The sequence below is a fragment of the Pteronotus mesoamericanus genome, unplaced genomic scaffold, assembly GCF_021234165.1.
Source record: "Pteronotus mesoamericanus isolate MK-2021 breed Mesoamerican mustached bat unplaced genomic scaffold, CSHL_Meso_final contig_90, whole genome shotgun sequence".
NCBI lineage: Eukaryota > Metazoa > Chordata > Mammalia > Chiroptera > Mormoopidae > Pteronotus > Pteronotus mesoamericanus.
Window position 1 is genome coordinate 2,827,750 of NW_026555277.1, and position 11,868 is coordinate 2,839,617.

Here is an 11,868-nt window from a genome sequence, read left to right on the forward strand (position 1 = left end):
TGATGTTTTGTTCAGTTAAATAGCATAAGGGTAGAAATTCTTATTTAAGCTGCTTCAAGTGGTCCCTGAGCTGGGTTTGATGGTGGTTTCAAACTTTACCGACTTAAAACTGGAAGTTGCTGGTATTTAAGGCAAAGAACTCATGCTCTGGCTACATGAAGGGTTGATCTTGAGCAACTTTAGCTGCTCAGTCCTTGTGTTCAGTTCCTGTTGAGGAGACTTGGCTTTTGTCCATTTCAAAGTATTTGTAGGCCGGCCAAGGGCTTACATTAATGGGGATTCAAGTGGCCTCTGGTTAGCCTATAAGATAGTGGCTTTTTCTTCATGAGACCAGCCTTTCACAGCATTCTTTTTTAGAGACTTAGGCAGAGTTTTAAAATTTTCTTTAGTGGAAAGAACAGATATATTTCATGATTTTGATGATATCTTTGTTATGGTTGGGGGAAAAAAAAACCGTTCTGGAACCAACTACAAATAAGGAGAATCCATTAATGATCAACCGCCTGAGTCAATAATGACAAATCAGTAGTGATGTTACATTGGTGGCTATTTCTTGCTAACTTTCAAAGGTCAGGGACTCTCTTGCCTAACCTAGGTTAACTTAAAAATGGATTTACTAAAATTCATCTAGCTGGAGGTAGAGATTTTTAACCTTTCCTTTCCTGACTATTTTCTCCCGGCTAGCTGTCTTTTACATTTGAGATGAAGTGTTAAGAAGCAACCCGACTAGACTGGAAGACACAGGATTGGGCACTCTGGAAGCCCTGTTTTGTTCCTGAGTTGAAAACTTTAATTTTATTTACTAGAGGTGGTTTAAAGACGGGGGAAGGGAGCTCACTGTCCACTGACACGAATAGAGCCATGAAAAATGGGCTAGATGTGACATGCCCCGACTGCTTTGGCAGAGCTCTGTGGGTCAGTCCATCACACAAGGAGGTGCTGAAACCCCAGACACTGTGGGAAGGAAGACCTTGACAGGGGAGAGACAGAACCCTTTGGAAGGCATGTGAAGGAGAATGGGTGGAAGCCAAATATGAAATTGCTTCTTTGCAAAGACTTGACAGGGGAGTAAAGGGTTCCTAGGATACCGTGAATGTTAGTTGGCCATGAGGCTGGATGCGGATAGGCTGCTGAGAACCTGGAGAGGGAGAAGCACGTGCTGCTAGGGACATGAAGAAGTGTGACCTCGCCAGAGCTGAGACAAAGACCTCTCGTCTGTGAGCTTAGTTGGGGAGAGCACAGACGACCTTCTTGTGGTTAGTAGGACGTCAAGGATTGAACACTGGTGCCCATAGTCATTTCCAAAGCCAAGGTAGAGGACACCTTGGAGGTCCTCCTGTCGCTCCACTATTGGCCTCCCAAGTGTAGGTAGAGAACGTGTGGGCCAGGTGGCATGTCTGGGTGTCCCTCTCTCCTTGTAACCAGAACATCAAGTGAGTGCCAGGAGGAGGTGGAAGGACACTGAAGGTGTCTGATCCAGCTCCTAAGGAGTTTCATTAATGAGGAGCTCATGGTCAGCTTATGAGATTAGAAAACGTATGACCTAGCTGGAGAGTTGTCCCCCTTCCCTCGTTTGTTGATGAGTTGGCATTTGGGATATATATACACTAAGCAATTTGGTGTGTTAGACTTTTGCCATCCACCCTGCATTTCAGTCTCTCTCTGCTTAAGTGGTTAATTTCTGCAGCGTTAATCAATATACCACATAATAGGATAACTTCAGTGAACAGGAAAACTTGTCTGTATTTGTATAGACATCTTTAGTGCTTTTTCTTTTTTTTTTTTTTTTTAACTTTTCTATTGGATTAAGAATGTAGTTCCTGGAACAATTTTTCTTACAAAGCTCTTTACACCTCTTGGCTACAGGGTGGGCCAAATGAAATACATATATATTTTTTCATTTAATGTCTGTGCAGTTTGGTTTATCATCTTAAGATGGTGGTGCTGCTCAAGGTGCTACTTCATCTGTGTACAAAAGGACCAATGCATGGTCTGTATTGCTACCAAAACATTTATTGTATATATGTGTATAACATGTATTATGTATATATGTAACGGGTACCAGGCCAGGTATATATTTTTATTTAGAAGTGGTTCACTTTTCCAAGTTTTCTTTCTAGTGTTATGCTTATTTTCAGTTTTTTTTTTCTCCCCTGATTCTGTCTGGTACTTAGAACTGTAGTGTCTTCATCGTTAATTAAAGAAAACTGTCTAAATGAATTCATGGTTGTGAATGCTAGTGATCCTTAATGTCTTTGGTTATGGGACATAAAACAGAAACCGCCAATTAAAATTTGCTGGGGCATTTGATTGGGTCAGGGCAGCATACACCATTTAACATGCCTTAATAAATGATTTTGGAACAGATAGGCTGGCTTCACCCTATCCCTCTTTCAATGGGCAACGGAGTAAAGAAAATGACTTCTGAAAATATGTTCAGCTACCTTTTTGGTGGGCGGTGCAATGGGAAGAGGGAGGAAGTGGAAAGACGTGTTCTGTTGAGAGGCACCAGAACAGCCTGTCGACCTTCAGTGTGTACAGAGATCCCGGAAGAGCTGGTCAACCGCAGCTTGGCCCTGAGGGGCCTGGGGTGGGGCCTGCATTTCTGACCAGTTCCCAGGGCTCCAGAGCTGCTCATCCTGGCCTGCCGATGACACTTAATAGCGAGGCCGGGGAATGGTGTTTCTCAGCTCTGGCTACGCTTTGGCATCATCTGGGTAGCTTTGAAAGAACTCAGTGGCCAGGCCAACTCCAGAGATGCTGATTTACTTCATCAGGAATGGGGCCTGCGCATCTGTTATCACTGCTGCTGCCTTCTGTGCCCTCCGGAAAATTCTAATACAAGCTCAGGGCTGAGAACCGCTGCTGGGAAAAATTGCCCCAAACCATCTGATTACTAGAGTCACTTATTAGAAATGATGATTCCCTGAGGTGCCTGTGAATCTCTGTTTCTACAGGAGACTCTGTTGGGGTTGGCAAATTTGGGAAACCCTGATTTCTGTACACGGGGAGCCTTTTAGGTCACTTTACCACTAGGAGGGATAGGACACTTACAATTTTTTTATTTTTATTGAATTGACTGGGGTAATGAATTTTGAAAGTAATAAATCATGTTGGCAATATAGAAGCGGCCGACTAACCCACTCCTCCCAAATGGAGCTTTCTTGCCTAAACAATTTAAAAGATATGATTGATGTGTCTTTAGTTGTTCAGGCAAACTCAAATGATTGAACATTTTGGAGAGCCAAGATTTTTTTTATTTTTATTTTTTTTGATGAACATCATGCCCCATTCTCTTCTCCACCCTAATCTGGCGCATCAGGCTGGAGTGGCTTTCCTTCTCCCTGGCATTACAGATGATATTTTCATTGTTAAGGAGCAGCATATAACATGATTGAATAATGCTGATGTCATGATTTGATCTTCACTTTATATTAGCTTCTTCCATTTTTATTCTTGGGAAAAACACAGACACACACACCCCTGACTTTTCCCGCCCAGAGGTTTTACAAAGCAAACATCATGTTAACCTCTATTGAAATTACACATAAACATCACTAATTAGTATTAATTTGAGGGCAGTCTAGTTGAAATGAATTAATGGTATAACTTATAGTGTAATTGTCTTATTACCTTTACACACATACAGAAACAAACTGGAGCAAGTACAACGTCGATACAAACTCTGCAAGAATTTAATAGTCATCAAGAGTTGTAATTACCTCACAGATTCTATTGCAAACAATAGCAACGAACTTACGTTCGTTCTAGATTAGCCGCCAGGATGTACAGTGATGAGCTCAGTTCATCCTTCCAGCACCCCAGGGGCAGAAGCTGTCCTCGTCCCTGTTTCCCCGATACGCGAGCAGAGGAGTGGAGTGATATCTGTGGCCCAGCTTATATTCTCATGGACACACTGCAAGACTCTGGTTTTTAAGTACTTAAAAAAATTAAGGCCTGTCCACTAAAAACTATCACTCCAGCTGCCTGTGTTTTACATTTGCTGAGCAAATGTGATGGATCTCACATGAGCCTGAGAGGAAATCTCCGTCCACCTTGTAACTTCCACCCTACAAAGTAAGAGGGCCTTCCTTGCTACATTTATTTCCATTCTTTATCTTTTTTTGTCTAATTTAGTTCATTCCTGTCCCAAATCGTGGTCTGCTTCCCTATTTTTTTTCCTCAATAAATGCCCCTGTTATAGCAACGGGGCAGAAAAAGCCAGCCTTGTTTTAGGAACGCGCCAGGGCGGTGGGTGAGGTGGGAAAGCCGCGCTGAATCAAGGTGCCTGTGTTTCCAGGCGTCAGGTTTCACATATTGTCTCCCATAAACTCTTGGAAATCAGAACTTACATTCTCCGTTCAAGATACTAATGATTAGATGAATGACCAAATCGGCAATGGAAAAAATGTGAGGGGCAAGGAAGCCGGAGCTGGGATCTGAACTGGGGACCGAGCCCTCGCCTGAAGCGCAAGGGCAGCTGAAGCTGCCCGGCCGGCGCGGGGCTCGCCCGCCGACCCGGGGCGCGGCGCTGCGGCGGCAAACGCGCCCTGCGACGCTCCGAAGGTCCCTGGCTGGGTCTGAACACTAAACTGACAAACGCATTCACTGGGGAAAAGCGTTTAAATTGATCAAATATAAAATTCACGTGACACAAGAGCCTCATAAGGAAACGAAGACCCGAAGACAGAGTCACTAGGCCTGAGTGTCTTCACGTGAAGTTTGATGACGAGGGAACACCACGCGCAGATGAACAGCGTAGGTTAAGGAGAACGAGGTGAATGGAGTCAACCGGGGGAAGCTTCGCAAGTCGTGTCTGTTGTTTGTTCAGATTCCTCTCAGCACTTCTTGGTCTTTTAGGAGATAAGAGTGGCTGTGCCCTCCCGGTGGAGGAGGGCAGCTCTCGCAGGAGGGTTTTAGGGCCTGTGTCTGGGAGCAGGGTGGGAAGAAGGTCACGGTGACCTCCCTCTGCTGTTTTCTCAAATTCCTTCAGCTGGAAATATTCAAAAGCCCAAGTACCCTATTTTGATGCAGCATTTCCTGAATACCTTCAACCCCCAGGGCTTCCCAAAGCTTGGGCTGTGCACCAGCTGAACAGAATTTCCGGAAGAACTTACATGGATTTGAACAGGAGCCGTAGGAAAAGATGTTAGCAACAAGTTGTTCCCTGCCACGCACACACCCTTGTCTCCTGGGTCAGTCAGGCCCGGACCGGGAGGAACCTGTCAGTGGAGTCCCCCCCTGTGCTAAGTTGCTCCAGACCTCGGGCACTACAGCTCCTCATTGGAAATGTGAGAGGAGAAATGACATTGCTGAACGTCCTCACCACTCCCGGAAAAAAGAAATCAAACCACCGATACCAGAAATGAGTAAAATTAAGTCTAAACTTATTTAGGAAATCACATAAAAATAAGAGAATTAGGTAAATTTGCACTTACAAAATAATGGCGTTATCCTGATTCTATAAAACACAATCCCCCCCTCAAAAAATATTAAGAAGTGGTATGCCTGATGGCCTTATGGATGATTTTTATCTTTTCTGTTTTTCTGTAAGTTTTTACAATGATCTTGTCTCATTTTCATAAGGAGAAAGCAAACAATATTCCAAAAAAAACACAAAGGGGATTGGATGAGAAACTTAGTAAATCCCCTCCTGTTGACATTACCATATATCACATGCCACTTCATGATGGAAGACAAGAGCCAGCCAGCTATGCTCTCTGAGCCAAATTCAGCCCAGCTGCCTGTTTTTGTAAATAAAGTTTTATTGGCCCTGGACCACATCATGCATTTAGGTATAGCCTATGGAACTACAACAGAGATGAGTAGCTGTTGCAAAAGTTAAATACTCTCTAATCCTTTATAGAAAATATTTGCTGACACCCCGACCCATTCCCCCCGCCCTCCCCCCACCAAGGGATAAATGTTTCTTACAGGAGAAAACTGGCAGGAGGCAAAGTCCCTCGGCCCGGGCTTCTGAAATTCTGGACCTGCTAGAGGAGCGCCTTGGAGCTTTGAGCCTCTGTTCTCATACTGTTGGACAGGTTACTGTCCCCTCTTAATGCATTCCTATGCACTGATCATTGAAGTCCTAAAAGGACTTCTTCATGTTTGGTCTGCAAACACGAAAACACTTTTATAGTTAGACCTGTGGTGCTGAATTAGAGTACCAGATCTAGAATGATACTTTTTTTCCTGGTGCTTCAGTTACAGGTTGTCCTTTTCAAATAGACGTGGGATTTTCTCAAGAAATTCCAAAGGAAGTTTAAAGTAGATTGGGACATTCAGAACAGGGGGGCCTCAACCTGTAGCAGAGACAGGGGATGGACACCCTCCTCCAGGCTCCTTTGCTGACTTGTCACCTGCGGAGCTGGGGGTCAAGAGCACACATTCAGGTCAGAAACATAACACCTGCTAACTAACCTATGAGACCAAGGTGGAATATGTGAGAATTATTGGATTGAAAAAAGAACCATTGTTTCAAATTGAATCATTCATCAGATAGGGAATCAATTCCTTCTTTTTTTAACAACATAAAATCCCAGTATGTTTTCCTTCATCACACCCTCAATATTACTGAGGAACTATCATATGCTTGCGTGAGAGATACAGCATGATACAGTTCCTGCCCCTGTTCTGGAACACATCTCAGCTCTCAGCTTGTCTGGACCATTTGTATACAAGGAAATTGCATTTTAGTTTCACTGCCATTTAACGTGGCTTGATTATAAAATTATATTTATATTAGGTTGATTACAATGGATTCTGAAAGCGCTTTAATGCCCACCTCCCAGAGAGTTTGGGCATAGCCTCATGGGCCCAGCATTCAGGGTGTGAAGCTGGTGCACACATCAGAGGTCATGGCCTGACTTAGAGGGTTGCCAAAGTCGGTCTGGATAGCCAGCTAGGTGGAGAGTGGGGGACAGGCGCAGCCCTAAAAATGGAAAGCACAGAACCAGGAAGTGGAATGAGGACAATCAGAGAAGGCAGGCAGGAAAAGACCCCCGCAGCAGACTTTCAAAGAGGCTACAAAGAACAACAGCATCATAAAGGGTTACTGATGGATGGAATCCTTTATTTATCATGTGGTACATCTCCTTATTTCCCTGTAAAGTCAAGGAACCAAGGGCCCCGGTCTCCTGCCCATGAGTTCAGAACTCCTGGACCAGAGAGAGTGAAACCCAAGTAATATCCACAGCTCACATTCATCGAGCATTTTGTCATATGCCTATTGCTGGTCATAGATCAGCTCTTGTGCCCACATAACCCTTTATCCCAAAGCTTTGTAGATATTACATAGAACACCATTTGACCCAGTACAATAAACTATGTCCTACAAAGGAATTTGTCTAAGGCCCCCCAGTGGGTTATTGCAGACCTAAGATTCCAACTTAGTTCCATTCAACTCTTTGAAAGTTTCAATGATGGAAAGGCATGAAAACTGAAAAAACAATTACGTTCTTTGGAATTCTGGTATATGTGACACCCGGGCTGCCACAAAATGCCCCGTGGAAGTTCTTGATGTGAAGTTTCCATTCTCCAGACACAACCTGTGCCCCTCCCCCACTGCTACCCTCCCAGTCCAACTTCCTCCTCTAGTGCATCCAGGGGCTTCTGGGAAGGCTGGGGTGAAAGTGTTGCTCAGCTGTCTCATTAACCTTTTAAAGCCCAACTGTTAATTAAGGGCTTTTCCTCCTGGGTTAAATGAAGTCTCCCATCTGCTTTTCACAGATGATGGCAGCCAAATACACACACATGTACACACATACTATACCACCCATACACACATGTACATACACTCATTTACACCACACCGCACACATGCACATCCAGACCCACACCACACCACCCAACGCGCGCGCGCACACCACACCACTCGTACACACCAAACCACACACATGCACATTCACACATACCATGCCACCCCCACACATGCACACATCACTCATACACACCCGCACATACATATGCATATCACACCACACCCCTCTCTGCACAAAATTAAAGGAGGAAATGTTAATGACGCATCCACAACAGCCAACCTATTTTTCACGTCAGCAGCATGTTTCTGATTTAAATTCAAATCATTCATTTAATTTGGCTTCCACCTCTCATCCCCGCCACCCACGGACTGCTCCCGTTAGCTGAGTCCCATACCCTATGTGTAAAACAAACAAAAAAAAATGCCGAGTTCTGAATCTGGTTTACTTCATCTGTTGAAAAATATAATACGTTTGGCTGAGCTAAACAAACTTCTTCCTGAAGAGAGTAACCCGACTATTGGTGTTTGCTGAAATGTTTGACAGATGGGAATCTGTGGGGGTGGGGGCTAAGTCTTTTAACGATCGTGTAACTACTTTGGTTCTCATCTTTGCTTTGCCGTGCTAAGGAACTTTGCGCAAGCACGCCTCTCCGGTCCTCTGTGTCTTTGTTTATAGAATACAAAGGTTATCTGATCTTAACCAGGGCTCCAGAGGTGCATCGACATTAAAACCTAGTGCAGTGGTTGCATGGGCAGGGCTGTGCGCACTGTTCCTGGGGAGAGGAAATTGGGACTTCCAGTGGACTCACCAAAGGTTCAAAGCAGAGAGCTGGTTTTTTACAATAACAGAATTTCATGACTATTGTGAGTCCCTAGCAAATTTTGTAGAAATAGGGACTGGCCTAAGGCAAAAATAGTAGGTTAGCAAACTTTGTCCTAAGTTTTCTCCACATTGGTTGAGGTTGGTATTGTCCTTTGCCAAATGCTTTCATGGGACCCAGAGTCTTTCTGGCATGGAGAAAACACATCTGATAACTAATTATTTTCCCCCAAAGGTATATTAAATTAATATATTAGCTCCCAAGGTATTTGCCTTAAAAATAGAAAACCTACCCAGAAAAAAGGAAAACAGCTTAGCAAAGGGGGACTTACTGCTAAAAATGGAATTTTAGGTATCCACTTGGGGAGATGTTTAGTGGGAAACCATTAATTTAGTTGAGGGAGATTTAGCACTTTGTAGGCACTGAGACTCAAAAAGGAATATGATATAGTGTCGCTTTCCCTTACATGTAATTAAAAATAAAACTTTACTTTGACAGTGACATAAAACTTGCATGTTTGCAAAACTAAAATAGCTCCTTTTTCGGTTTTCTGGATAACTTCAATGTTGTATATATACATTAAAGCTAAACTTATTTTCTCCATTTTTGTGGGGAGAGAGAGGGTGCGCTCAAGTCCTCCCTGGGGCCTAGCACGCTCACCCTCACATCTCTGGAGTTGTCTTTTGTACACGTCCCATGTACTCGCCCAGCGTGAAGTCGGCTCTCACCCACTCTACAGCAAACCTGGCTTACCCATTGGCAGAAAAAGAACTAAAGCAGGAAAAGAATGAAAGAATTCCCATTTTGGCTGACAAACAACTGCTACTTGTTGCTACTAATGGGAAATCTATTTTTACTCTTCCCTACCCCAGCCATGGAGCTGATCTTTGTGACACAAAGCAACCCCAAGCCAAAAAGTCTAAAAAAGAGCATTTCTCTGTGGAGATTATAAATGCAAAATTGCTCCTCTAGGAAATGACACTACAGTATTGCAGACGAGAAGACTACGCCTACTATGTATGTTCCATAAAAATGTTGACCGGCTCCCCCAACAGCCAATGAAAACACAGTCAACCATCCAAGATTTTCACCAAAGATGACATGCAGAGGAAAACTGCCATTCGAACTTCCCCATTGTCATCACACAGAGATGAGCTTTTATTCCAGCATTGGAATTAGACAATCCTAGGCCAACCCAGAAATCTCATCAACCCTCTAAGAGGCCTTGGGAAAATTGCTTGACTTCTCAGAGACCTACCATGGGGACAATGGTGTCATTCTAGCCACTTCTGCCACATGCAGAGCCCTGGGCACCCCATACATGGTAGACATTGTACGGTAATTTAATTGTAAATGTCTTTACAACTTTTGGATAAAAGCTCTTCCTTTGTGGCAAAACAGTTTGCCTCACCTTTTTACAAACATGACGTTGACGAGGCCTTAGACACAAGCTGTATGCCCTTGCTTGACGTCTTCCTCCTACCTTTCTGGTGAAAAAGGCCTATGTTCCAGGAATCTTGGAGACAGAGCCTCAGATGGTATTTGGCCTTCACTACACCATTTCTCAGAAATGTACTCACGTGGCCTTTCTGCACACAAAGCTGGCACACATGAGGGAACCGGTTCCTAAGAATGATGAGCAGACTAGCTCATTCTACCCTTATTCCAACTTCTGTAGTTCCTTGCGCTATGAAAGGAGACAAGCAGCTCTCGTCCCACCCAGGCTTGGTAAATCTTCAAGTGGGACGCAAATGCGGGCCCCGCATCTCACACTCCCACATTCTTTCCAAACACTGCTGTTTTGTTCTGACCCAGAAGCCTTCTCTTGGAGATGTTTGTCTATAAGCAAATGTCCCCCAGACTACTGTGCCGACAGGCTCAGCTGAACTTGAGTTCTGTTCTTTTTATATTTAAGATGAAAATTAATTTTAAAAATATTTAATATTCAGATGATGTATTATAGAATTGTAAATAAAAAACAAAACAATATTTAAAGGGAGGCTGTGGTTTTCCTCGTTTGCAGCCTTGCTTCTCCTCACCATGGTGTTCTTAGAGAGCAGGGTGTGGGGGTCCCCTGCGGGGCCAGGGTCAGCCACCACGAGACTGCGAAGGGGGTGCTCAGGAAGACAAGGTGGGCAGGCTGTGCCTGGCAGCTACTGCCCCCAGGCCTCCCTCCTTGTTTCTTATTTTCTTCTCCCACTGCTTTCCATTTCCCTCTCCCTCCATTTCTGGGCCAGGCCAACCTCTTGCGGCATTATTTTTAGTTTTGTATGGCAGCCCTGACTTGTTGCTCTTGTGGTTTCTTTTTCCCTTTACCAAGGATGTATGATTATTTTTCTGCTTGTGCGTTCAAGGGCGTCGGGAACATTGTGTGCTTATGGCTAACCCCTTGCATTTCCCCGAGGTGCTTTGTTCATTTGCTCATGAACTTTTAATTTTTTCCAGGCTTGTGTGTTTTGTCCAGACTGCAGCTTTTCTGGAGCTGGGCTGGCCTCTTTGTTTTGGGGAAGCTTATTGCTGCACAGTCAGACCATCTGACAGTTGTTATCTGCGACCTGAGAGACAGAACTGCCAGCGATGAGAGCCAGAGGCAGAGATGAGCTGCGCTCCTCACAGACCTCCCAGGTCCCCCGCCCCCAGCACCATCTGGGACCACCCGAGGAAGGAGACCAGCGTGACACCAAATGTTCACGGGAGGATGGAAAATTTCTCCACCTACCAAGGCTGGCCTCAGCCTGTCCTCGAGTCCCTGACAATGGTGAGAACCATCAGATGTCTGCTGTGATCTCCTCTCCCTCCTTTTCCCCCGCTTCCCTCTTTCTTCTTTCCCTTCATCTCTGTACTTCACACAAGCCTGTGGACTGGCTGCTGGGTAACAGCTCTCAGGGAGCGAATGCACGGGCAATTCTATCATACTGGGTACCAGCCAGAGCACCATGTCTTCCAGGATGTTCCCAATCACATTGGGAATAACATCCACACTCTTTATCTGTTTATCTGGGCCAACCCAGCCCCCAGGGACAGGCCTCTGTCTGTCACCTCTCATCAGCCCTCTGCCACGCTTTCCTTCGTTTGCTTTGCCGTCAACCACGTCCCCGCTCAGGGCCTTCTGCACGCTCTGGCTTTGGGACCGCGGGTAGGTGCGTCCGGCTTCCCCTGATCTCAGGCCAAGTGCTCCCCTCTCAGAGTGGCCTGTGCTCGTCTCCCCTGCCTGTTACTCTGTTGCATATCTCATTTCAGTTTCTTCACAGTCTGTCTTCTTCTGAAATCGTCTCTGTATCTATT